Source organism: Mus musculus, chromosome 13, assembly GCF_000001635.26.
Source record: "Mus musculus strain C57BL/6J chromosome 13, GRCm38.p6 C57BL/6J".
NCBI lineage: Eukaryota > Metazoa > Chordata > Mammalia > Rodentia > Muridae > Mus > Mus musculus.
In genome coordinates, this window is record NC_000079.6 from 57290943 (window position 1) to 57318413 (window position 27471).

Below are 27471 nucleotides of genomic sequence, written 5' to 3' on the forward strand. Positions count from 1 at the left end.
TCCACAAATAAAGACACCAGCCAGAGGTAGGAAAGGGCTGACTCTCAAGGCTCTCGTTAGTTACATTATCTTGAGATAATTTTTTTCTTTTCTTTTTTTTTCTTTTTTTTGAGATAAGGTTTCTTTGTGTAGCCTTGGCTATTCTGGAACTTACTCTGGCTGGCCTTTAACTCACGGTGAACTGCCTTCCTCTGCCTCCTGAGAAGTAATTCTTTTCTAAGTAACAGTTGTCTCATTTTTGTTAAGCAGGCACACTGATAACACACTCTCCTGGACATACTATGAGGGTTAAATGGAACAATGTAGAGACTAGACTTAGGAATGTTCTTGTCATGTAATGAGGTGTTTACAAAGCATGTTCTAAGTTCATTACAATCACTGCATGCTTCTTTTTTAAAGATTTATTTTATGTATATAAGTGTTTTTACAACATATACGCCTGGCACCATCTGCATGCATGGCGACTGCAGAGGTCAGAAGAGGGTTCAGGTCCTTTGAAACTGGAGTTCCAGACAGTTGTGAGCTGCTGGTGGGAGCTGGGAACCCAACCCGATTCTTCTGTGAGAGTAACCTTTATTGCTGAGCTGTCTCTCCAGCCTCCACTGTAAGAGAAGGTGAATCATTCATTCTATCATCTAGCCCCAGATACCCCAGGATAAATCCAACCCAGTGTTTCACCTCAAGGTCCTGACATCTCTCAGAGGGACACAGAAATGTAGACAGCTTTGCCATGATGCAACATGTGTGACACGCTGAGGATCTTTCATCTAGGAACCAGTCAGGGGTGTGACAGCAAAGACTTCCCTTTGGTTGCAGTATGTTTCCTTCACATGTTCTCGGCTGCTCACTGGAGCCTCTGGTCCCAGAGATTATAGTCAGAAGCTATGGCTACACAGGGGTCTGGAGGGAGCTGAGCTGTGCCCTGATTTCAAGACCACAGCAGCCTCCTCCCTTGCTATAAGGGAAGTGGAGCAGCTTTTCAGCTCAGGCTGGGGAAGCTTCCAGGAACCCAGCCAAAAGTTTAATTGATCCAAACTAATTACTGGAGGATGACATTGAGTTCCAACTCGGATGGCAGAAGTTGAAGGTCATATGATACCTCCTCGATCCTTTCCACCCTGCAGGGCTGTCTACACGGCAGCGAACAAGGGGAGGGGGAGACGTCATTGGAAGACATTTAGAGGAGGCAGTCTCACAGATGTCCTTTTCAATATGCGATTAATCGTAATACCTCTGGATCATCACACAGACTTTTGAAAGCATCTGGATACAGAAACAGTGTCCAATTAGCTCAAGGGATTACAAGAGCCTGTGAGCACAGTCTCAGCGAGGGCTGAGAGTCCCATGTAAGCCAGCTGGCCTTTCTCTGATGCCAGCAGACCCAATGGTGGTAGGACAACATATGGTCTTTGAGGACCATGGTAGAGTGTGGGCAGCTCTTCATAGCCCACAGGACTACAACTCAAAGGCAGCTTCCTGTATCCCCACCTTTGCCTTCACATAGCTTGATTTTGTCCATTGGCACCCAGCTGCCTACCTGGTTAATCCCAGTGATTCTGCCAAGCCACTGCTTATGTCTTTAGCCATGTTTTCCTGTTATATAGTAGATCACTTTCCAGGGCCTCTATTCACAGGACATCTTATGGTTTGTTTGTTTCTACGTCAGTGTATAGATGTCGCTGTGTTTTATGTGTCAAGGGCAGGCAGGGACTTCTCTGTCCCTACACTCAACACAGAGTTCTTTTATATTCTGGCCACCAGTCCTTGCTCTTCTTTAATTATTTCACTGTTAAATGTTCTCTTATTGCTGCTCTTGGGCTTTCAACATTTATTTTTAACCGTGTGGTATACCACTATGCATTATTTTATTACCCAAGGGTAAGAGCTGTCAGTAAGCTTATCAATCTATACAGTAGTGATAACGTCTGAGCCTATTCCATCTTTTAGAATATTGCCTATTTAATGGATCGTTCATAAAATGTAGTAATACTTATATAGACTTATATAATTTACTTAATTGTAAATATATACGTCCATAATTCACTTACAGTGGGATTGCCTTTCAATGAGACCATCAAGGGAAATAGATGATAAACTAAAGGTGCATTAATACACCTAATCTACAGAACACCGGTGTTTAGTCACCTAACTCTCAGCTGCTCTACAGACTATGCAGCTTCGTCCCACTGGTCCTGAAGTTGACTGTGAGCTGTGGTTCAATCCCAAAAAGCGAACAAAGAGAGGAGGTGTTGCCAGACAACATATCGTCGGCCCAGGGAAAAACAAAAGCTCAAAATCCCAAGTACACATTCCATTGAGTGCACACTGCCTTTGTGCTACCATACAGTTAAAAACCATAAGCGCAAGCATTGTAAGCTGAGGACCGTCTGACACCTCATGTTAGTGTGGCTGCATTTAAGAAGTGGCCTGGTAGATTGCTACATACATGCAGGATGACCAGCTCAGGTTAGCGACCTGGGCCTCTCCAGGCTTTGCCCACCAATGGTATGTTTTACAGGAGAGTTTATGTTCCAGATGGAGACTTCAGATTGTCCAGACACACTCATGATCAAAGAACCTGGCCCTCCGTTATGCCTATATAGGAGGCTAGAGGTTTTGAGTCTACAAACAAGGCCAGCCTTTGAACCATTTGCTAGGTTAGGCTCTACATACAGTGAGATATGACTCTTAGAAGCAACAGAATGACGGAGTCTGTTTTCTAATCCACTATGCTAATAAGTTTTTTTAATTGGAGGAGTTACTGTAAGATGTACATTAATTTCTACCATTTTGTTGACTTTCTGGCATCTTTTTACGTCTCTTATGACTAATAGTTGTTGCAGGATATTTGATCACACTGTGAACCCTGAGACTGTATTCTGGAAAAACCTGTCTCCAGCTGTGGTGTGGTTCAGCCCTAGCAAACGCCGTGAGTCCAATAGTGTTGCAGGATATTTGATCATGCTGAGATTGTGTACTGGAAAAACCTGTTCAAATTGTATGGCTCAACCCTAGCATACACCTTTAATCCCAGAGCTTTCTGTTTATTGTAAACAAGATTGAGTGAAGTCAACCATGGGTCAAGAGGCAGAACAAGCAACCAGCTGACAGGGAGTGGACATAGGAAGAAACCATAGAGGGTGACAGGAAGTCAGGAGGACAGATAGATGAACAGGAAGCAGAAAGGAGGGACACTCAGTAGGACGGGAGAAGGAGAGCTGATTTTTCCCTCTTGGGACATCCGTTGAGGAGGAAGGTCAGTTGGGTGCTTTCTCTGCCTCTCTGAACCAGCAGGCTTTTACCTCAGCATCTGGCTCCTGAGACTTCATTTGATAAATTGAGCAGTTGGGAATTTTGTTTTAAAAAACAAAAAAAAAAAATTGTCCTAGCACTGTTCACTTATTCCATGTGCACCCCGGGTATGTTTATCTTTCTCTTCAAACTGAAGTATCCTCCAGAGAGCTGGCTTAGTTTTCTATTTCTATTTAATTTCTATTTCTATTAATATTTCTATTAGTTAATCTATTATTAATCATGGAAATTAATTTTACTTATCTTTTAACTTTAATGGATATTTTTGTTGGGTATCACATTCTGGGTTGATAGTTGATATCTTTCAGAACTTGGAGTTTGTCGTCCAGGTTCTTCTGTCTTTAAAAGTGTCTGGGTCATCCTGATGGGCCTGCCTTTGCAAGTGACTTTCCCTTTCATGCAGCTTTTAATACCATCTCTATTCTGTGTTTTTAATATATTAAGTATAATATGTCATGGGAGTTCCTTCTCTGGTCCTGTCTATTTGGTGTTCTATATGCCTGCATGGTGTGGAAATGTTCTTCTATGGCTTTATTAAGATTATTCTCTATGCCTTCACTCTGATTCTTCTTCTTCCTCCTCTTCCTCCTCCTCTTTCTCTTCCTCTTATTTTTTCTTCTATGTCTATAATTTGAAGGCTAGTTCTTTTCATAACATCCCAAAGCTTGCCAATGTTTTACTTACACACACACACACACACACACACACACACACACACACAAATATATAGCTATAATTGAATTTCACTGAATGATCCAATTCCTCTATTTTGTCTTCCAGCCTTGACTCTGTTTTCTGTATGATCTGTTCTGTTGATGATGCTTTCCACTAAAGTTTTTTTTTTTTTTTGTATGTGTGAATTGCTGAATTTTCCATTCCAGCTTCACATCAGATTGGCTTCTCTTCAACAATTACATCTCTTTATTGAATTCAATTTTTATATATTGGATTGACTTCCTCATTTCATTATGTTCTCTCTCTCTCTCTCTCTCTCTCTCTCTCTCTCTCATTGCTTGTATACAGTTATACTTACTCTTTTGAATTCTTTGTCTGGAAGATCTTTCAGGTCATTCTCATTGTAGCTCATTACTACAGGATTAGTGACCATGGGAAGGATACAAGGTCTCTCTCTCTCTCTCTCTCTCTTGTTCTTACATTTGCTTCTTTACCAAAAGGAAGGAAAGATGTAACTAATAGACTGCTTCAGATATACAGTTCCTTAGGCAGAACCAGCAAAAGGGAAAGACATTTACCAATGTAGCCTTCTAGGTAATAACATAATAATACATTGTTAATATTTGCTATCTTTAATTTGCCCGACATGCCTCATATTTATCTCACTCTCTTGAACCTCAAAGGGAGCAAAGATGGTTGACATGTCAAGATGGTGGAGTCTCCAGTCCCTTCCAGGTAGCAGACATTGCTTGCTTGCAATGCCTGGTGAACTGTGCTGCGTGTGGCCTTCTTTGTCACCCGTGGCTCACCTATTATGTAGGGACTCCTCCTCCACTTGCAGGGCCACTCCCTCTGCTTCCTCCTGTGAGAGGCTTTCATTACCATAGCTCTGCTTTTCTTCTCTGTTGTAATACAGCAAGAGATGAGGGAAGTTGATTGCATTTCAAATTATTGGTCAATAGGGCAGACAACAGTCAGCATGACCTCTGTTCAACTCTAAGTGGTCCTGTCTGTATCCGTTCTTATGAAACACTATCTTAACCCGTGTCTTCCTGCTGGGAACTCTGCTCATCTTCCTTACTCAGGGGATGGTCCCAGACACCCCCCAGCCCCCACTTCCTCTCCTTTCCCTGCACCCATAATGGGTCCATCAAGAGAAAGAAACGATGCACACAAGTTGGCTAACTAACGGGATCATCCTATGGTCTGGTGTCCTGCAGGGGACTTCTACTGACACTGACTCATAAGAGAGCATAGTGAAACAGAGCTCAGAGTTCCAAGGGGACAGGGCAGGGTCCCAGGGAGGGAAAAGATGGCTCTCAAGCAGCAGGGTAGCCCAGGCCACTGCAATGTAGCCATCCTCCTGACTATGGGAAAGAGAAGAGGGCATTTTTTATTCCAAGCAAAGCCTATATACCCACAGGTTTTTCTTCTTCAGTCTTACTTAACCTGCCACACGATCTTGAGCAAACTACTTAATCTGTATGCATCTCAGCGTTCACCTTTGCAAATTGATGATAATAACATATATTTCACAGGGTTTTAGGAGACTGTTCAGACAGGTATAAAGCCCAAGGCATGTCGCTTAGCACATAAGAGGCCTGTGCAATTACTGGGGCCCATCTTTCTCCTGTGTCCTTAATCAGATCTGTCCCCTCTTGCTTTTACAGTTTGATTCTCTCAGAGGAATGGCTTCCTTTCTCAGCAAACGTGTCTGGGCAGCCTTTCTACTAATTCAGCCCATAAAAATAAGTGTGGCTATTGGCATTTGGTACCGCTTCTTTCTATTCCTAGGGGACCAGAGCTCAGGATAGGATGCAGCCTCCAACCAGAAGCTAGCTCATTTCGGGGAGGGTGGTAATAAGCATCGAATTACTCTAGTCCTCTGCTTGGGTCAGATGGCAGGAGCCTACATGTGTGTGATAAGTGTGAGCCATGTAGCACCCAAATTGGGCAGCCACTCCAGGTGCATCTGGTTGTATTAAGTCATGGGTCAGAAAGGGCCATAGACAAATCTGGAAAATTCTACCTGGCTTTGGGAGCGATTAATCACGCAGCATGAAGATGTGTGGTTCATTGACCTTTTCCCATGGTCTATCAGTTACTTTTTGCTGCTACAATGAAACACATGTAAGGGAAACCTACAGAAGACAGTTATTAGGGCTTAGAATTCCAGAAGGGGCATCCAAAATGGCAGTGGAGGTGTGGCAGCAGGGAGCTGGAGTAGGAAGCTGAGAGATCACATCTTTAACCAGAACACAAAGCAAGGTGAACTGGAAGTAAGGTGAAGGTGTGTGTGTGTGTGTGTGTGTGTGTGTGTGTGTGTGTGTGTGTGTGTGTATACACTTTCAAATGGCTGAGCAAGGCACTGATCCGGTAGTGCAGAGTGTGACTGCCCGCAGCCACATGAATCAGGTTCCTCCTGAAAGTCAGGCTGAGGCTATAAAGAGAATAGAAATGAGGCCAAGACAAATTCTGATCAAAGCCCAATATTTACTAAGAGTCTGTGCTTATAAAGAGGGAAAGCCTATCCCCCCCCCCCCCCCCCCCCCCCGCTGATCCACTCTTGATGCCTGTCACCAGCCTGTAAGCAATTAGTCTGACAGCACTAGTTGGCAGTAAGGTGTCAATTGCCATTTTGCAGTCTACCTCAGGAATTTCTCAGGAAGGCAGGTTCAGCCTCTCAGCAGGTAGTGGTGTCTTGGAGAAGAGCAGCAGCAGGTGACAGAACAATAGAACCCGGCTAGGTCAGAAGGCTTCACCCTAGGTGTTCTCATTTACAGTGACAGCATAGGTCTGAATCAGCCTGCTCAAGGCTAGGGGAGACTATAGCAGTGTCATTAGGAGGCATGCTATTGCTACTTGTTTTTTTTAAAGTAGTATTTGGTTTTACCCTAGGTCCTTGGGCTATCTATCTGCTTCCAGGGTCTTGGTCACCTAAGCAGTGTTGAGTATGGGTTCCATCTTGTGTAGAGGACCTTAAGCAAATCACAGATTGATTGGTTACTCCCCCAAGCTTTGCACCATCTGCAGGTAGGACACCACTGTAGATCAAATGTGTCTGGGTTGGTGCTTACTTTTCTCCATTGGTAGAGTGCAGAGTACCTTCCTGTAACAAAGATGGTAGCACACAGGGGTAAAGGCTCTATGTAGGCGCCATCTTGACTTCTCCATGATCAATGAGTTGTGTAGGTGTTGCCTTCAGTGATGGAGACTTGCCCTTAGCCTGTGTAGTCATGGCAACATCCCAGGTTATTTGGGACCCCTTTGGACTAGCAACTCAACTAGATATAAACCCAATCTCAGTCCTGGAAGCTTCATTTGGGGACAAGAGCCATTGGGGCTCTGTTTCCCCCAATTATTTAATGACTTTATTTAGTTTTTTTTTTTTTTGATGACTTTATTTAGATTGCCTTCATTTATGTATATATTTTAGGAAGTCTCTACTATATTACGTTTCCAAACTACCCTTAAAAAGTCCCTCAGTTTTTTCTGTCTCTTCCCATATTCCTACCCTTGATAATCCCCTCCCCTTCACCACTTGATAATCCTCTTTCAGCTCCCCAATCCATTCTTAGCTATTTTATTTCCCTTTCCTAGGGAGGTCTATCTGCTGTCATAACCCCTACCCCATGCCCCAGTCCCTTATTTTATACCTAGCCTCTGGTTCTATGGGTTGTAGCTTGGTTGTCATCAACTTAACAGCTAACATCCACATGTAAGTGAATACATACTATATTTCTCTTTCTGGGTCTGGGTTATATCAGGATGGATTTTTTAAAGTATAATTTTATCCATTTACTTGCTATTTTCATGAGTTTTAGTACTTCAGTGTGTAAATGTAACACATTTTCTTTACCCATTTATCTTTCAAGGGCTATCAAGGTTGTTTCCAGATTCTAGCCACTATGAATACTGCAAGCGGTGACATGATTGAGCAAGTGTCTGTGGTAGAATGAAGTGTCCTTTGGGTATGTGCCCAAGAGAAGTTGGATCTTGAGATAGATCATTTCCCATCTGTTGAAGTTAGGTCTAGTTCTTCCTCTCAGCCCCATGTCTCCAGAAATAAGACTCAGACTCAAAGTATATTTACCAATACCGTGGCCATATCTACGCTCTTCTGTGGCTAGATCATAACTAAAATAACCCAACTAGTTTAGCCTACGTTCTGCCATGTGACTGGCTACCATACTCAGTGCCACAGTCCATCTCCTCACATCTTCCCAGGCTGCTCTTCCTATGTCTATTTTCCTGTGCCTGGCTCCATCCCAGAATCCTGTCTCCTCCTGGACGTCCCACCTCTATTTCCTGCCTAAGCAATAGGCGATAGGCTATTTAATTAACAGGTGATGCATCCGTAGTCTCTACACCCATCTTTTTGAGGGACCACCACACAAATTCCCACAGTAAAAGTTTGCACTCTCAGGATCAATGGATGTGATTCTCTTGCTCCACATCCTCACCAGCATGAGCTGTCTCCTGTGTTATTGGTCTTAGCCATTCTGACAGGTGTAAGATGGGATCTCAAAGTAGTTTTGATTTGCATCTCCCTGATGACTAAATATATTGAACATTTCTAAGTTATTTTTGGCCATTTAAGCTTCCTCTTTTAAGAATTTTGTCTAGATCTGAATCCCATGTTTTAATTGAGTTATTTGTTTTCTTAGTGATTGCTTTTCTTTCTTCTTTTACTTGTTTTTATAATATCAGGTACGTAGTAGGTAACAATCCCCATTCTGTAGGCTGACACTCTGTCTGAATGACAGTGTCCTTTGCTGTGATGAAGTTTCTCAGTTTTATAAGGTCCCATGTATTAATGTTGAGCTTAGTGCCTGTGCTTGCATGGTTCACTTCAGAAAGCCTTCTCCTGTACCAGTGAACCCATCCAAGGAAATTCCCCATTGTCTCTTCTATCAGAATATATATATATATATATATATATATACACACACACATATATACATATACATATATATACATATATATACACATACACATATATATACACACATATACATACACACACACACACACACACACACACACACACACACACATATATATATATATATATATATATATATATATATATATATCTTCAATTTGATACCATTCACCCACCTGTCTGGTTTTGTGCTAACACCATGCTGTTTTTATTACTATAGCTCTGAAGTACACTTGAAGTCAGGAATCAGGCCTCCAGCAGTTCTTCTATTGTCTAGGATTGTCTTAGCCATCCTGGATATTTTGTGTTTCCATATGAAGCTGAAAAAAATAATTTTTTTGAGACCTGTGAGGAATTGTGTTGAAATTTTGATCGAGATTGCACTGAATCTGTAGATTGCTTTGGGCAGAATGGCCATTTTTACTGTGTTAATCCTACTGGTCCATGGGCTTGGGAGACCTTTCTGTCTCCTGATAATCTTCTTCAATTTCTTTCTTCAATGACTTGAGACTTTTATCAGACAATTTTTCACTTGCTTGCTTAGAGACACTCCAAGATATTTCATATTATTTAAGGCTCTTGTGAAAAGTATTGTTCCTCTGATTTCTTACTCAGTCCCTTTGTCATCTGTAAAATGGGGGACTATTAAATTTTTTTTGTGAGTTAATTTTGTACTTAGCTACTTTGCTGAAAGTGCTTATCAGCTGTAGAAGTTACCTGGCAGAATTTTAGGGTCACTGATGTATAGTATCTTATCATCTGCAAATAAAGATGCTTAGACTTCTTTCTTTCCAATTGATATCCCCCTTGATCTCCTTCAGTTGTCTTATTGCTCTAGCTAACATTTAGAGTATTATATTGAATAGATATGGAAAGATTAAACTATCTTGTTCCTAATTTTAATAAAATTGCTTTGTGTTTGTCTCCATTTAACTTGATGTTGTTACAGGCTTGCTGTAAGCTGCCTCTATTCTGTTGAGGTATATATCCCTTGTATCCGCAGTCTCTCCAGCACTTTTATCATGAAGGGGTGTTGGAGTTTGTCAAAGGTCTTTTCTGAATCTAATGAGATGATCATGGTTTTTTTTTTCCCTTTTATTTTGTTCATATACTGAATTACATTTATTGATTTTTTTTATATGTTGAGGCATCCCTACATCTCTGGAATGAAGCCTACTTGATCATGGTTGGTGAACTTTTTGATGTGTTCTTGGATTTGGTTTGCAAGTATTTCATTGAGAATTGTTGTAGCTCTGTTCATAAGGGAAACTGCTCTATAATTCTCTTTGTTGAGTCTTTGTGTGGTTTCGGTAACAGGGTAACTGTGACCTCATAAAACAAATTCAGAAACATTCCTTTGTTTCCGTTTTTTGGACAAATTTGAGGTGTATTGGCATTAACTTTTCTTTGAAAATCTTGTAGAATTCTGCCATACCATCTGGCTGAGTTTTTATTTTTTATTTTTGCTTGATGAACTTTTAATTCCTGCTTTTTCATTACTAGTGGTTACACAACTGGTTAAATTGCCAATCTGATCTTGATTTAGCTTTGATAAGTGGTGTAACTGAGGAAATGATCTATGTCTTTTAGATTTTATGATTTGGTGAAGTATGGTTTTTTTGTTTGTTTGTTTGTTTGTTTGTTTGTTTGTTTGAAGTGTGTCCTCATGGCTCTCTTGATTTCCTCAGTGTCTGTTGCTATAACTCCCTTTTCATTTCTAATCTTGTTAATTCTTGTATTCTGTCTCAGCCTTGTAGTTGTTTTGGATAAGGATTTGCCAATCTTATTATTTTCTCAAAAACTAATTCTGCTTCATTGATTCTTTGTTTTCCATTTATTTCTATCATATTGATTTCAACCCTGGCTCTGATGATTTCTTAATGTCCTTTTATTTGTGATTTCTTCTTTTTCTAGTATTTTCAGGTATGCTGTTAAGTTACTAGTATGAGATAGATAGATAGATAGATAGATAGATAGATAGATAGATAGATAGATAGATAGATAGCTCACTCGCAGGTACCTAGTGCTATGAACTTGCCTCCTGGAATACCCTTGATTGTGTCCATAAGATTGGATATATTGTGTATTCATTCAATTCTAGAAAGCCATTAATTTCCTTCTTCTGTCTTGAATCATTTCTCATTCAATACTGAGCTGTTCAGGTTGTTTCTGTTGTTGATATTCAGCTTTAACTTGTGCTGGTCAGGGAGAAATCCCAGTGTTATTTTAATTTTCTTGTGCCTGTTGAGACTTGCTCTGTGTTCAAGAATGTAGTCAGTTTTGCAAAGAGGTCCATGATGTGCTAAGATATAGTCTTTTGTGTATGTAAAATATTCTAGAAATACCTGTTAGGTCCATTTAGTTTATAATTGCAGTTAGCTCCAGCAGTCTGTTTAGTTTTTGTCTGGATGACTGGTGCATTTGTAGAGTAAGGTTTGAAGTCTCTCACTATTAGTATGGAGGAAGGGTCAGTAAGTACTTTAAGATGTAACAGTGTTTCTTTTACAAATGTAGGCGCTGTTGTGTTTGCAGCATAGAAGTTAAGAATCACAATGTCCTCTTTGTAGGTCTCTCTTTGGATGAGTATGTAGTTCTTCCCCTGTCTCTTTTGATTAGTTTCGATTTGAAGTCTATTTTTTTTTCAGACACTAAAATGGCCACACCAGCTTTCTTCTTAGGTCTATTTGCTTGGAATATCTTTCTCCATTCTTTTACCCTGAGATGATGTCTTTTTCTTGATTTTATGGTCTGGGTTTTGGGATGCAGCAGAAGGACAGATCCTGATTTTGCATCTGTTCTGTGATTCTGTGTCTTTTTACTGGGGAATTGAGACCATTGATGTTGAGAGATATCAATGAGCACTGTTTGTTCTTTCCTTTCATTTTGCTGGTGTGTGTGTGTGTGTGTGTGTGTGTGTGTGTGTGTGTGTGTGTGTTTCCTCTCTCTTAATTTGCTGGTCTGGGATATTTATTCTTTGTGCTTTCTTGGATACAGTTAACCTCTTTAGAGTTTTCCGTCTAGCACCTTCTGTAAGGTAGGATTTGTAGATAGATATTGCTTAGACCTGGTTTTATTATGAATGATTTATTTTATCTATCTCTTGTAATCAAAACTTTTGCTGGGTATAATAGTCTGGGCTACCATCTTTGGTCTTTTAGAGTCTACATGAACATAGAACTTTTGTCCAGGCTTTTAAAGTTTCCACTGAGAATCCAGGTGTTATTCTAATAAGTCTGCCTTTATCTGTTCCTTGATCTTTTTCTCTTGCAGGTTTTTATATGCTTTCTTTGTTCTGTACCTTCAGTGTTTTGATTATTATGTGCTGGTGGGGGACGGGGTGTATTTCTTCTCTGGCTCAGTCTATTTGCTGTCCTTATATATCTTTATATGCTCCTAGTACCTTAGTCATTTTCTTTTTTTATGCTAAGGAAATTTTCTTTTATGATCTTGTTGAAAATATTTTCTATGCCTTTGACCCAGGTTTCTTCCTCTTTCTCTATTCCTATTATTTTTAGATTTGATCTTTTCATAGTGTCCCAGATTTCTGGATGTTTTGTACCAGGACATTTTTAGATTCAGTGTTTTCGGGTCAGTGTTTTTTTTGTTGTTGTTTTTGTTTTTTTGACCACTGTATCTATTTCTTCTATCGTGTCTGCAATGCCTGAGATACCTTCATCCAATCCCCCAGTCTCATCCTTGGCTCTGTACCAGACAATCTGCTTATAACTACCCTCTCCCTGGTCTGTCTCCTGTCTACTTCTCTTTCCCTTTTCATTGCTTTACCTGAGTCCCTAGCTCCAGCATTGTTAGTTCCCTGGGAACCCATAGACTACCCACATAGACCAGGGAAGGACATGGCCTATTTGAGAATCTTCACCCTTCTCTCCTCTCAATACAGTCCCCCAGTCTCACCCCCATCTTGGTATCAGACTACTTGCTGTGGCTTCCCTTCCCCTCTGCCCCCCTCTCCAGGGGCTCACACAGATTTCCTCCTCCAACTTCATCAATCATCCTGTTAGCCCAGACCCCAGCTCCAGCAGGCATTCCCTGGGCACCTACCAGCCAAGCCTGCCAGAGAAATGGTTAGGTCAGTTAAGCAAAGAGCAAGCCTCAGTTCTTCACTGTCTCTCCATTCTTCCAACTCCAATCCTCGCACCCTGCCCCTGCCCAGGTTCATCCACAGCTCCATAGCAGACAACCTGCAGCGACCTCTCCTCACCTTCTACCCCATTCCCAGGGCATTCTAAAGCCCAGGCTATTATACCCAGTAAATGCTTTAATTGCAATAGATAAAGATAACATTTATAATAAAACCAAAGTTTTAGATCAACAAAGATCTAAGCAGAAACTTGTTGGATCCTGCTTTTTTCCCTCATTTGAACCCCCTTCCCCCTCCCCCACCCCCATCAGCCTATCCCCATTCCTAAGTGGCACACACATTCACCCAGAACCCCTAGAAGCTATACCTAGCAGGATCCTAAAATAATTCCCTCCCAGGGAACATGCCCTCCTAAGAACCAGAAAGAGCAGACACCAAGGAACGCAATTCCTACCCAAGCAAAACCAGACTATAAAAGCACCTAGTCTTAGAGTCTCCCCAAACCCACATACCTAGATGCTGGTATAAAAACACAATCAATAACAATCAAGACAGTTTGTTTCCCTGAGAGCCAGAGAGCCCTACCACAGCAAGCCTTGAGAACTGCATCACAGCAACAAGACAAAGACCTTAAAACAGTCTTTATGAATATAATAGCAATCCTTAAAGAGGAAATGAATAAATCCCTTAAAGAATTCTAAGACAACACCGACAGTGGAAGGAAATGAATAAAACATCTCAGGAACCTGAAAGTGAAAGTAGACTCCATAAAGAAAACCCAGACTGAGTTAAATGCTGAAATGGAAAATTTAGAAACAGGAACCCGAACCCCAGAGGCAAGCCCCAACAACAGGACAAGAGATGGAAGAGAGCTGGGGATGGTGCTAGCGGTTGCATTTGGAGGAGAATGATGACCTGCAGGTCACCTACTTTTCCTAACCAAGAATTCTTGCTAAAGACAGCATCCTTTCCTATCTCCTCTTAAAAGTATTTCTTTTTCTCTTCACTTCTTTTTTTGGCTACTGTCCATGTATCTTGTCTTAGTTGGGGTTTCTATTGTTGGATGAAACACCATGACCAAAAGCCAGTTGGTGAGGAAAGGATTTGTTTACATTTCTAAATCCATAGGCCATCACAAAAGGACATCAGAACAGGAACTGAAACAGGGCAGGAACCTGGAGGCAAGAGCTGATGCAGAGGCCATGGAGGGATGCTGCTTACTGGCTTGATCCTCATAGCTTGCTTGGACTGTTTTCTTATAGAACTCAGGACACCAGCCCAGGGATGGCACTGCCCACAATGGGCTGGGTCCTTCCCCATCAATCATTAATTAAGAAAACGCCCTAGATCTGGATCCTATGGAGGCATCTTCTCAACTGAGGTTCCCTCTCTTCCGATGACTGGAACCTATGTCACATTGACAATTAGCCAGCATATATGCCAAATAAATTGGAGAATTTGCACACAATTTGACTACACCTATTTCCTTTGCATAGAGTTCTGAATAAGCTGACAGAGGACTTGGAGTTTCAGACTGAGCCTGTCCTACATCTGTCTCTGTCACATCCTTGGCTCGGACTGTCTGAGAGTCATTATTTGTCCTGTCAACACAGGCCAAGAATAGAACATTAAATTTGAGTTTTGTGAACCCTGCTTTTTCTCCACCGCGTCCTATACTTTGTGTCTGGAATCCCAGGGCATGCCTAGCATCTTCCCTTAGGGCAATATGAAAGCGACTTTTCTCTCCAGGGCTTGGATGCTCAGATTGGCCCAGGCCTCCGAGTGTTAGATGCTCTGCTGCTGAAAGCTGACATTTCTCTAGGGCTCAGCGGTGAGCCTGGGTTAGAAGCAGGCAGGGTGGAGACCGCGGGCATTCTTCTTACTAACAGAGAAGCTATAAAAAGCAGCCTTGCAGGTTAGGTACTGGGCTGGCCCAAGAGAGACAGATGGGTGTGTGGTAAAGCTCTGCTTTCAAAGAACTCAACAGCTACATATTGTATCATGGGCTGTTAGGAATGAAGTCCTAGGAAGGCTGGACAGAAGTTGCCCTGGAATCGTGTAACCTGCCTGAAGTGGACTATAACTGTCCCATTTGGGGGATGAGTTTTGGAGATTCTTCTTGTCATTGGATCTCTGCACAATTTTCATCTGAGGCCCATGGTGATGAGATTCCCATGGGGAAATCCAGCCACATTATCATTATGGGCAATGAGGGATTCAGAAGGTGGGCCCTGCTCATGAAAAGACAACTATTTCTGTCTTTCTCAAGACCCTTCTGACTAACTCTGAAGAACAGGGAAGGCTGTTGGTTTAGAGGTAGCCATGAGAAAGCCACTCGTTCTGAGAAGTAGAACCCTTAGGAAGAGAACCCCCCAGGCTAGGGCCCACTGCAGCCATTGCCCTTCCCCTGCCTTACTCTCAGCACTGAAACCGTGACATTTCAAAGGCACAGCCTGATCCACGCCCTACTTACTGCAGTTGATGGGGAAGGGGACAAGGGCACCTTCAAGGATGGCTGGCAGCACCAGCTGGGGGACAAGGAGAAGGATCATTTGCTGACAGCAAAGATGTTGGAACAACCTTGCTGAAACTCAGCAATCCAAGTGGGCCGGGGAATTTGTTCTGATAAAGGCTGTGCACCAGGTGAGCTCTGGTTCCATGTAACCACAAATGCAGTGTCAGTGAGTGGTTCAGGACAAGAAATTTGGGGACCAATCAGCTGCAGTCAGCTCTCAGCACCAGCTTTCTGACTATGATTGGTAGTAGGTTAGTTTGGTTAGGCCTCAGTTTCTTCATCATACAATATGGAGATTGTATTGTTGCCCTGTAAGAGTCTCAGTCAAATAACCGGTCCTAGATTGTTGTCCTGTTGCTGTGCTAAAGCACCATGACAAACACAACCTAAGAAATGGACTCACAGTTCAAAGGTGCACAGTCGATTGTGGCCAAAATTTCAAGCCAGCAGGATCTGGGTACAGCACATCTCCAATCGAGAACAGAGAAAGATGGCTGAATTCTGCTCAGCTCCCTGTCTTTACTCATACAACCTAGGATGGGATCCCCACCAGGGATCAGGACCACCCACCATGGATGGATGAAATGTTTTACCAGCTCAAAGCTAATCGCCCGAAGGTGTGCCCAGAAGCCTGTCTCCCAGGTGACTCTAGGTTCTGTTGACAGTGAATTGTCACTATCAGTGTTTAGCATCATTGCTTCATCCACAACCCGGTGGTATGTGCTGACTTCTGACAGAGTCACCAGCCCACACCTCAGGTGCAAGATATGTCACAAAATAAAACCTATCAAAATCCCTGCTCACACTCAACGGTCCACTCTACCTCCACCACTGAGGGTATGTCCACACACTTTCATGCAAGCCCTTCAAAGGTTAACGAGATTTAGCATTTCTCAAGTGGCATTTGGGAAAGGAATGGAAGGGTGATATATTAGTTAGGGTTCTCTAGAGTCACAGAACTTATGGGTAGTCTCTATATAGTAAGGGGATTTGTTGATGACTTACAGTCTGCAGTCCAACTCCCCAACAATGGTCAGCAGTGGCTGTGAATGGAAGGCTAAGGATCCAGCAGTTGCTCAGTCCCACAAGGCAAGCAGGCAAAGAAGAGAGATCAGAATCTTCCTTCTTCCAACATCCTTATGTAAGTCTCCAGCAGAAGGTGGGGCCCAGACTAAAGATGTGTGCCACCACACCTGGATCTGGGACTTACTTTGTCCCAGATGACCTTGAACTCAGAGCTCTCTCCTTGTCTTAACCTTATGGGATTCTTAGCCACTATGCCTCAAGATCTCCATGCCAAGGCCCAGGTCAGAAACTTGTATCTCCCAGCCTCCAGATTAGGATCACAGGTGAGTCTTCCAATTCTGGATTGTAGTTCATTCCAGATACAGTCAAGTTGACAACCCTGAATACCACTACAGGTGACCAGGAAGTAACAGGGTGAGGACAAGAGATTCACAGCAAAACCAGCAATACCAGCAAGCCTAGGACAGCAAGACATGCTGGCTCTGAGTGGCCTCAGGGCAGCCTCTCTCCATCTTTAGGAATGACCCTGTCAGGTCTGTTCTGTCATAAGCAGGCGGAGGTGGGGGAGGTGTTTTGGAGTAGCTGACTTCATAGCTTGGAAGTCTTCTGTTTGAGGCCAGAGGATTGATTCGCTGCGAGTCCAAGTGTGCTTTTGAGTGGCCCCTGGCAACCAGGGGAGAAACTTGAAAGGCCCTAAGACACCTTTCCTGTTCTCACGGCCCAGCTGCGAGCTCACAAGGCTTTTTCTGCTTTCCATGGGAAGAAGCACAGAGAGGAGGCTGAGGTGACTCAGGATGTTAGAGTGTGTTACTGTGACAGAAAATGTGACAAGGGGATTTTTAAGAGCTGTAGACACCCTGGCCGAGACAGTCATCCTGTGGAAAATTCTAGTGGCGCTTTAATAAAACATTTCCGATTTCAGCTTAACTAAAGGCCCCCACTGCCTCAGAAAATTGGGTCACATTCTTGAGCGCTCAGCTCGGGCCCCCTGCGGTGCTGAGCCAGCCAGTTTGGATAGAATGCTTTCCTGGGCTTATCCGAGCAGACTATCTATTTGTTTCCGCCTTAATCAGTTCTCTGTAGGTCCTTAACTAGCCACCTCCCGTGGTCATTTAGAGAATTCATTGTGCAAGAACGTTCATCAATATTCTAATACCTGACGGGTCAGAGAACACAGCGCTCAGGGAGGTGGCAAGTGAGCCTTGGCACCTTTGCATTCGGTGTGACAGACACGGGCACTGTTTACCATGGAACAAGAGCTACAAGAAGAGTTGTGTAACCTGTCCTGGCCCAGAAATTACGGAAGACAAATGGTTAATACCAATTATAGAGTATTGGTCAGAGTACAAGTTACTGCTATGAATTAGTTGTAAATGTTCTAAATAGGTTGTCTAAGCAACACAAAACCTCTTATGAAATTATTAATTCTGTTCTACAGTTATTGCGGTTGGTGTTTGTTAAGTTAACACAGAACTAGACACGCCTGCATACCTGGAAAGAGAGATTCTTAGTTGAGAAAATGCTTCCATCATATTGGCCCAAATACAAGTCTTTGGGGCACTTTCTTGATTAAAGGTTAGTGTGGGGGCCCCAGCACACTGTAGTTAGTACCACCCCAGGGCTGTGATCCTGACTTGTATGAGAGAACATGATGAAGGAGCCAAGAGGAGCAAGCCAGCAAACAGTGCCTCTCCATTGTCTTCAGCTCCTGCCTTCAGGTCCCTGCCCTGACTTCCCTTGCAGATGGAGAGTACAACCCGAGGGTTGTAAGCTGATATAAAACTCTTTCTACACTGAGTTGTTCTTGTTGATGGTATCTTTTCACAGCAATAGAGAACCCAGTCAAAACGGCAGGCTAGGCAACCGAGATCCTATGAACTTAGCCATCTTGTTCAAAGCAAGTTATAGAAAAGTGTTTGGTAAGTAGTTAGCAAACTTACAGTTTTGTTCAGACGTGGAAGGTCAGACAGACAACCAGATGAGCAACAGAAGATAGTGTAGCCTTTATTTCAGGGGAAAACCTGCAGAGGGAGTCTTTGCAAGAGACATCAGATATCAGACATGTTACTATGCATACAAAAAGCCCACCATCTGCTCACAAGTGAGGGACTACAGGACAGAAATAGGGAAAGATGGAGGGTCAGGCCAAATGCCCATCCCCCTTCCTTTACCCAAGATTGGCCATTGCTAGGAGTGACCAAGGTCAGTTGTGAGGAGAGCAAAGTCAAGTGATAGATAAGCATATCTTAGCAACACATGACTAGCTGTAACTCCAATTCCAACGTATCTGATGCCCTCTTCTGGCCTTGGTGAGTACTGCATGCATGTGATACCTACACTCACGCTCAGGTACACATGTACATAAAACCAATAGTATCTTTTTTTTTTTTTTTGACAAGGCAGAGAAAAATACAAAGTAAAACGTGGTAAAAGAAAATAGGGAGCGGTGTACCTAACCTATCAAGTTATAAAGAGAATAATTAAGTCTGTGGGGCTGTGGATGTCAACCAGTAGTAGACTGTTGGAATATGACAGACTTCAGACGTGTCTCCATGCATACACAAAGCCTACGGGATGGCTAGATTCCATATAAGTAGAAACAGGAATGGACACTTGTGCCTCGGCTAGAGAGAGTGTGACCCCAGTGCAATTGACTTGAGAAAATTAGACACTCATAGCCCTCTGGCTCACATTCAAATGAGGTGCATTTAAAAAAAAAAAACTCTACATTTAAGGCAGTACTATGCTAATGTGAAGGGAATGTTTTGATGACCTTGGAATAAATTAAGCCCTTAGGTACAGAGGGTGCAAAATGTCAGGATTTAAAAAAACAACAACACTGTTTCCAGATGTGTAACATGTAATTAAATTTTATACAAAAGCTGCTATAGAGAAAGCTAAAAAAATTTTTTTTCTAACTGCTGAGTATTTGGAAGTTTTCATAATAAATTTCTGAGAAAAATAAGCCACAGTCTAAGAGGAAATGTTTGTGATACAAATTACAACAGGATTAATATTTAAAATTCATAAAAAGCTCCTGTAAATTCTAAAAAGAGAAAAAAACAGAGAAGGAATACAGATCAGGGACTTAGCACAGCAACAGACTGTAAATGCATGAGCTTGGCCATCGTGACTAGGAATCAGGGAAACAGAAAGGAAACCAGCAGCTAGTTCACACTTGATACCCACTGGATAGGAAATAATTAGACATATTGATCACAGCCCATCGCTGCTGAGGGGAGAGCATTCTTGCGCTTCTGTTGGGGTGTTCAGTGCAAAGCCTTTTGGGAAGGCAGCGAGGAACTCTTATGAGCATTTTAAATGTTCACAACACGTAGTCCACACATCTGTGTCTTAGAATTTATTCCACAGAAAACTTTATTTTTATCAAGATTAACACCTCTCCCAGTAGAGAAATTAGTAAATAAACCATTGCTATACCTAAACTGTGGCGGTTAGCAAGAATAAGGTGTGGTCTCTGTGTGTGAATCAAGAGTTCAAAGGCATTTTCTTTCGTCAGTGTGAAAGGCCATTGAGAAATCAACTTCCAGAAAATGGTTCTCTTTTGAAAGGTTTGTGTGCTTTCTTATTGCATGTGTGCACGCGTCCTGTGGTGTGTACGAGTGAACACAGGTGCCCTTGGAGCCAGAGATGTTGGATCCCTCTGATCTGGAGTTAGGGATAGCTGAGCTGCCCGACAGGAATGTAGAAACTGAACTTGGATCCTTGGGAAGAGCAACAGGCACTCTTCAGTGAGCCATCTTTCCAATCTCTTTCAGCAGAGTGGGGTGGGATGCTGTCAGCTCCAACCATGACTGATAGATACTGTTGGAGCCAGTCTTAAGTAGGCTCTGTTAGTTATGGCTGCAGCAGCATGCCTCACCTCCAGGACATGGCTCCGCCCCCAGGACATAGCCCCGCCCCTTTCTTCAGACTCATACTCCCTTCTACTCCCTCTTCCTTCCTATGTGTTCCCTGAGCCTTGCCAAGTGGGAGGGGATGGGTAATACAGGTCCTGTTTAGGAATGAACACTCAACTTTCACTTTTTCTCAGGACCTTGAACAGGCAAAGAACAAATTTAATTAATAAAAAAGCATGAGATACTTCAAAGAGGATGAAAGGGAATAATTTACAAAGGCCGTTCTGAGCTCCACTTCAAGTGTTCTGAAGTGTGGATTCGTGATCACATCATGAACAAGCCGGAACAGTGTTGGGCCAGTGCAGAAGAATCTAGAAGAGGACAGAACAGGCGAGAACTCTCAGGTGCTCAGGGGAAAGGCAACTGTGACTCCTGCAGCGAGGAATATTATGCAGATTAAAAAATCAACAAAGGAATTCTGTCCCACGGTGGAGCTGGTTCTAGGAAGTGCGCACTCAGCGAAGGCTTCAGGAGGGCTTGTGGCTGAGTGAGACTTCCTTTATAATCCTCAGCGATTTCTTCCTTGGCATATTCCTTCCCCCAATGTAGTTGTACACAAGTCCCTCTATGACAAAGACTGTATGTCTCAGCTTGCTTTATAGCTTTTCTGTCCATGTCACTAGGGTGAACCAGTGGAGCTTAGAGCAGATGAGTAAGATGCCGAACTTGAACTCACAGACATCCACCTGCCTCTCCGTTCCTAGTACAGATAAGACCGAGGAAAAATTTTCCCTAGCCTCTTTACGAACACAGTCACACATGCATGCACACACATACATACATACATTCACACATACAGAGACTCAAAAACACATTTACACAGAGAGAAATGCATGAATACACACAGACTCACAAACACACATACACACACAAAAAGAGAAAGACACGTATACACACATACAGACACATACTCCCACATACCTGCATAAACACACAGGCATACACACACATGCACACTCACATATACTCATACATACACATTGACACACACATGCACAGAGAGTGAGAGATACATGCACACACAGAGACTCACAAATACATATACCCAGATAGGCATATACTCTTATATAGGCAGATAAACATGCACAGTTACATACATACACACACACACACACATACACACACATGCACATACATAGATGCACAAACATACACATAAACAAACACACAAATGCATACACACACATAAGTACAAACAGAGATATATAAACAAAAGCATACATATGCATGCACTCACACACAGACACATATACAGATAAATGCACATGTACGCCCACACATGCACACACATAGACACATACATACAGATACACACATGTTAGTGTCTGCATGTACACACACATGCATAGATGTACACATGCATGCACTGCTCACAGAATTAGGTCCTAATTATATTCGAAGCTCCTTTCCCTACTGTATGACTTCATACCACATTCCCTGTCTCTCATGTCCATCATAATTGTTCACTCAGATTCTGCTCTGACCCACAGGCTGGAGGGTCTGTGTGTAACACACTCATGTGTGGTCACATGTTTACAGCATAGACAGGCACCTAACATTTGTTGAAAGCTTGACTCCTCTGTACATGGCAGTGTTGATAACTGGCTGGATCTAATCACTCTACAGCATATAAAAATATAGTAAAGATGCCACACTCTTTGTCTGATTTAAAAAAAATAAAGACATTATTGAAATGAATTAGTCATTGTTAATGAATGAGTAAATTAGCATTCCTCATATTAAATTATGAGTGGGAGAAGGTCTTTATGAGTGTCATGTGGATGTCTTCATGTGCACAAGTAATACACCTATCCCTGCTTTTCTTTTGCAGGGAGAAGGGTCAAGCTGCTTGTCCTTATATTTTAGGGACATCCTTTCCGCACCACTGATGTGTGAAACCCTGACATACTAAAGACAGTGGTGGGTGTGAAACAGTTCATCATTGTGAACACTATCACCCGACTTTTATATTAACAGCAGAACGTCCACAACCCTACAGATAAAGCAGAAGTAGGGTTCTGCAAACATGAGAAGCAGTAGGAATAATCTGTCCTTGTGTAAACACAGATAGGGTGACATCTCTCTGGGTCTCAGGGGTAGAGATACCAGAGGCATTACCTATTCCCCTGAGATCATATGTACTCTATTCTAGATGTCTGTAGTGGCTACATTATCACTAGGCGGGGCGGGGGGGGGGGGGCTACATTCCCAGAAAGAGACAGAGAGACAGAGACTGAGAGAGAGAGAGAGAGAGAGAGAGAGAGAGAGAGGCAGAGAGAGACAGAGAGAGACAGAGAGAGACAGAGAGAGACAGAGAGACAGAGAGAATTTGATAGCTGGACATGAGTGTCTGGAGGAGAAAAATCGTGTGGTAAGGCTAGATGGAGTTTGTGGTGAAAGCAAACCCACTTGTCTTTGTTTTATCCTTCAAGGCTGCCTCTGGTCATCCAGAATGTATTTCAAACAGGGCTTGCTGGCTTTGAGCCTTGGGACAGTTCTGTGGGAGAAGTGTGGTGGGATGGGCTTGTCCGATGTCACTGCCTGAGTCAGTATTCCCTGGGCATTGATCCCATGGAGCCATAGAGGAAAGTTACTTGCCTAGCTCTCTAGTGCTAGCTTTCCAGGGGTGGAGCAGGCACAGCTCAGAACTCTGGGAAATCAGTCATTTTGCATGCTGGTTTTTTTTTTTTTATTTGTTTGTAGATTTTAAACATGGAAATAAGGATGCTGTCTTCTATTTGAAAATGGGCAGTGGCTTTAGGAGAAAAGGGAGGAGGGGGAGGTACGGGGTGGAGGGGAGGGGGAGAGGGGAGTGCTGTTGAAAGTCTTTATCTTCTCATTGTTTCTTTTGATCGGCATGTGAGCATTCCCAGGTTCTGTAAGTAATATCGGGGATGCAGAAGCTCAAGAGAAGCAACCTGAGTTCAGGACTCCTCGCTCTTAGAAGGTTCTCATTTAACATCAGGGTTTCTCTCTGTGTCCTTTGAGGAAAGTTGGGGAGGCCAGAGGGCAAGAAAGTGTAGCGAACCCTAGGTTTTTCTGTCCTTCAGTTCTGTTGTCCTGTAGTTTCCTCACTGAGTGAGTCTCTCTCACTGTGCAGTGACTGTCCTGCCCTTCCTCGGAGAATCCCATCAATCCAGACACAGTCTGTTGAAAGGGCAAAGCTGGCTAGCCATAGCAGTACCACACTGTAGCTCATCCCTGCAGCAACGGGAGCAAATCAAATCCGTGCCTGAGAATTCCACCTCCCCTGAGAGGCAAAGCCTCCTCTGGGTGCTGTGCAGTTGGAAGACCGTGTAGAAAACCAAGGGGCTCGGTGGCAGGAAAATCCCAAGGACACAGCAGTTGTGCTGAGTGCTGAGCTGCTTGATCAGGGAGGATAGCAGCCCGGGAAGATGCAGCTCATGCTAGGAGCTGGCTGAGCGTCCGTGGACGAGGTAGAGACAAGGACAAAGATGCTGGACCTTAGATCCATGTCTGCACAGCCACATGCAGCGAGGGACTAGCCCATGAGTGCTATGAGATCTCTTCCTTACAAGAAAAATCCTACCAGGGTGCTGTGGCTGCTGTGTATTTCTCAATGTTTCTAGTCTCTGAGACACTTCTAAACACAAGGAAGTGCTCCTCTATTAATACACGTTAGTGCGGAGTAGTGTGTTGTGTGCATGCATGTGTGTGTGGTGTGGTATGTGTGTGGTGTGGTATGTGTGTGTGGTATGTATGGTATGTGTGGTGTGTGTGTGTGTTTGGTGTGTGGTATAGTGTGTGATGTGTGTGTGTTTGGTGTGTGGTGTAGTGTGTGATGTGTGTGTGTGTGTATGATGTGGTGTGTGTGTGTGTGTTTGTGGTGTGTGGTATGTGTGGTATGTGTGTATGTGTGTGTGGCATGTGTATGTGTGTGGTGTGTGTATGTGTGGTATGTGTGGTGTGTGTGTGTGCCATGTGTATTGTGTGGTATGTCTGTGGTGTGTGTGTGTGCATGTGGTATGTGTATGTGTGTGTCTGTGTGTGTGGTATGTGTATGTGTGTGTCTGTGTGTGTGGTATGTGTATGTGTGTGGGGAGGTGTGATATGCATGAGTCTATGTGTATGTAGTATGTATTATGATATGACTGTGAGTGTGTAATATGTGGATGTGTTGTGTGTGTATAATGTATGTGTGTGGTGTGTGTGTGTGTGATACATGTATGTGGTGTGTGTAGTGTGTGGTGTATGCCTACATGGGAATTCTCATGCCCTGAGCACCTCAGGCCATGCACCCCATTTGCACCCCATCTCCTTGCCCAGCCTTCTTATCTTTCCAAGACTCTTTTCGCTACAACAGTTCCCTTGGCCATTTGAGTCAAACTCAGAGGTACTTTGTTTCTTCTTCCATGAAGTTTCTCGTATGACCTTTTATGTGATTGCTCTTGGGCTGGGAAGAGACTGCCTTGCGGGATGTCAGAGGGCCAGCCTTACATGTGCTCCAAAGTCTTACTGCAGTCACATTTCTCAGCTCAGACTGAGTGTAAATCTGGGACAGTTGTCCTGCGCTCACTGATGGCATCTATAGAGAAAGATGCTCCCGGGCCCTCCGAGGACTAGCTGAAGAGTTGAAAGTCATTTTGGAAAAGGGAAAGGCTGCCACTCTTCAAGCCAGTGCTTTGTCTACCCCTGAGGCTCTGGCCCACAAGTACAAAATTAGCTTGAGCAGACAGACAATGCTCTTGGCCTCACCCGGCTTGTCATTTCAAATCCCGTCTGGCAGCCCTTTGTATTTGAGAAGGAAGGCTGTGTAGACACAAAAATCTACTGTCAGACAGGAAGGACTGCAACAGCCAGGAGCATGGAGGGACCCAGCAGGAAACACAGTGTGCTAGAGTGTGGGTCCCCAGCCTCATTTCCGATCCCACTGCCCAGCCAGGCCTTCTCTATTTGAATTCATGTAGGCCAAGAGGCAGGAGCAAAAGGCCCCAGCGACCCCTGTTGTCAGTCTCCGGGTAAGAGAGGCAAGGATTCACAAGCAGAGGAGGAAGCCTACCAGTCCTGTGGGAGGTAGAAGCAGCTGCGGCTATAAGCCCGAGCTCTGGACCAGTGCTGGGAGCTGGGAAGGGAAGCAGGCCCCCACCGCAGGGAACTTCCGAAGCCCGCCTGCTCTCTGCACACGGCTTCCTACAGATGGCCAGACCCACCCAGACCTTGGTGTTTACTCTTGGAAGGTGCTGGACACTCTGCCCCCACACCTGATTTGAATCCTCCTAGTCAGTTTTTTTTTTTTTAATCCCCACTTTCCACAGAAGATGCAGGCCTGTGTGGCAAAAACAAAACAAAAGAACAAAAACAAACACCCCACCCCCGCGGCAAACTTCTGGCATCAGAGAAGCCTAGATTTAAAGCAAGGTATCCTTGACCCTAAAACTAGTTGTCTCTGGCAGCATGTCTGCTATGTACACTGTTGGCCTTGGCTACCACAGTCAGAGACTTCCAGGGTTTTCATTTCTGTTATATCCCCTCTTCTGCTCACTCTCTCCCTCCTCCCTTCTCTCCCACCATTCAGCTCTCCCTTCTTCCCTCCTTCCCTCTTTCTTCCCCCTTCCTTCCTTCTCTCTCTCCCCCTCCTTCTCTCCCTCCTTCCCTCTCCCCTCCCCCCTCTCTCTCCCATTCTCCTCTCCTGTCCCCCTTCACCTCCTCCTCCTTATTCACCACCCCCTTGTTTCCATGTAGGAGCTTTTCTTTACCCAACACTGCCCTCAGACACCAGTATTTGCTTGGCTCACTGTGTCAAACATTTCTTGTTTAGTGTTGGAGATTCTATTTAACTCTGTTTCTTTAGTGATTTCCAGGTCTTTTCAAATCAAAACCTTCAAGAAAGTATCTAAGATCTACAGGGAACTGTAAATGCCTATTTACACCCACAATGGAGGTGGCATGGCACATGACCCAGGCATCAAAAGCCATGACATTACAGATCCTAACTCCCCAAAGAAAAGAATCCCGAAGAGGGCATGGTCAGAGAGGAGGAGAAGAGAGGAAGTGTGGGTGGTTAGTTAGCATGCAGCCTTTCTTCCTGTCTCCAGGCAGTGTTCCCCTTCCCAGCCCTGGGCCCTGGGCTCAGCTGGAAACAGGCCCTGTCTCTTTCCTCTCACATCTCCCCTGAGCTTTTTAGATGGACTCAGACGCCTACTGAGTGTCTCATCACAGAGACCTGAGGAATCCCAGCTTCTTGTGTCCCAGAGGTGACTTACTGACCCAATTCCTGAAGTTTTTGTGAACACCCACCTACCCAACATGCCCTTCACCATGACAAATCCCAGCAAGATCACTTCTAGAAAATGACATCTCTAGAAAGCCTCAGGATGTACACCCTCCACTGCTGGAGAAAACAGGATACTAGACAAGGTCTATCTCAACTGTGGGACAAGACACAGATGTCTGTCCTAGCTATGGACAACAGACACAGATGTCTGTCCCAGCTGTGGACAACAGAGACAGATGTCTGTCCCAGCCGTGGACAACAGGCACAGCAGGACTGTCTCTCCCCATTCCAGGGTCTTATTAGCTCAGCACCATCTGACTTAACTCGAACAGACAGAGGCTTATTAAAATATCATGCTGGCCAGGATGTAATTCTCAGAATAATGTTAACATCAAACAAGCAGTTGGAAGATAGCATTGCTCCAGCTTTGCAAGTGACAAGCACTTTGCAGGGTCTGCACACTGCTCACTGGTGGGGGCTTACAACCTGGAAGAGAGGAAGTGAATGTTGCTTAAGGGGCTGCTTCAGGAGACTGAAGATGTGGCTCAGCAGCTAAGAGTGCGTTCTGCTCTTGTGGAGGACAAGGATCCGGTTCCTAGCACCCGTGTCGGAGCTCACTCCCACCTATGAATCGGTTGCTTTTCTATTACTGCGATAAGACACCCACCACCAAAGTAACATAGCGAAGGAAAGATTAATCTGGTCTTACGGTTTCAGAGGGATAAGAGTCCATCACCATCTCTG

At 43.7% G+C, this 27471-nt stretch overlaps 1 long non-coding RNA gene across 1 annotated transcript in view; it reads left to right on the forward strand.

The window, feature by feature from the left end:
- Window positions 1-3185: 3185 nt before the first annotated feature.
- Window positions 3186-27471, forward strand: part of Gm33294 — a 146225-nt gene continuing 121939 nt past the window's right edge. Inside the window, exon 1 of the long non-coding RNA XR_873507.1 lies at window positions 3186-3256. This is a non-coding gene — a long non-coding RNA (predicted gene, 33294). The remainder of the gene's footprint in view (window positions 3257-27471) is intronic.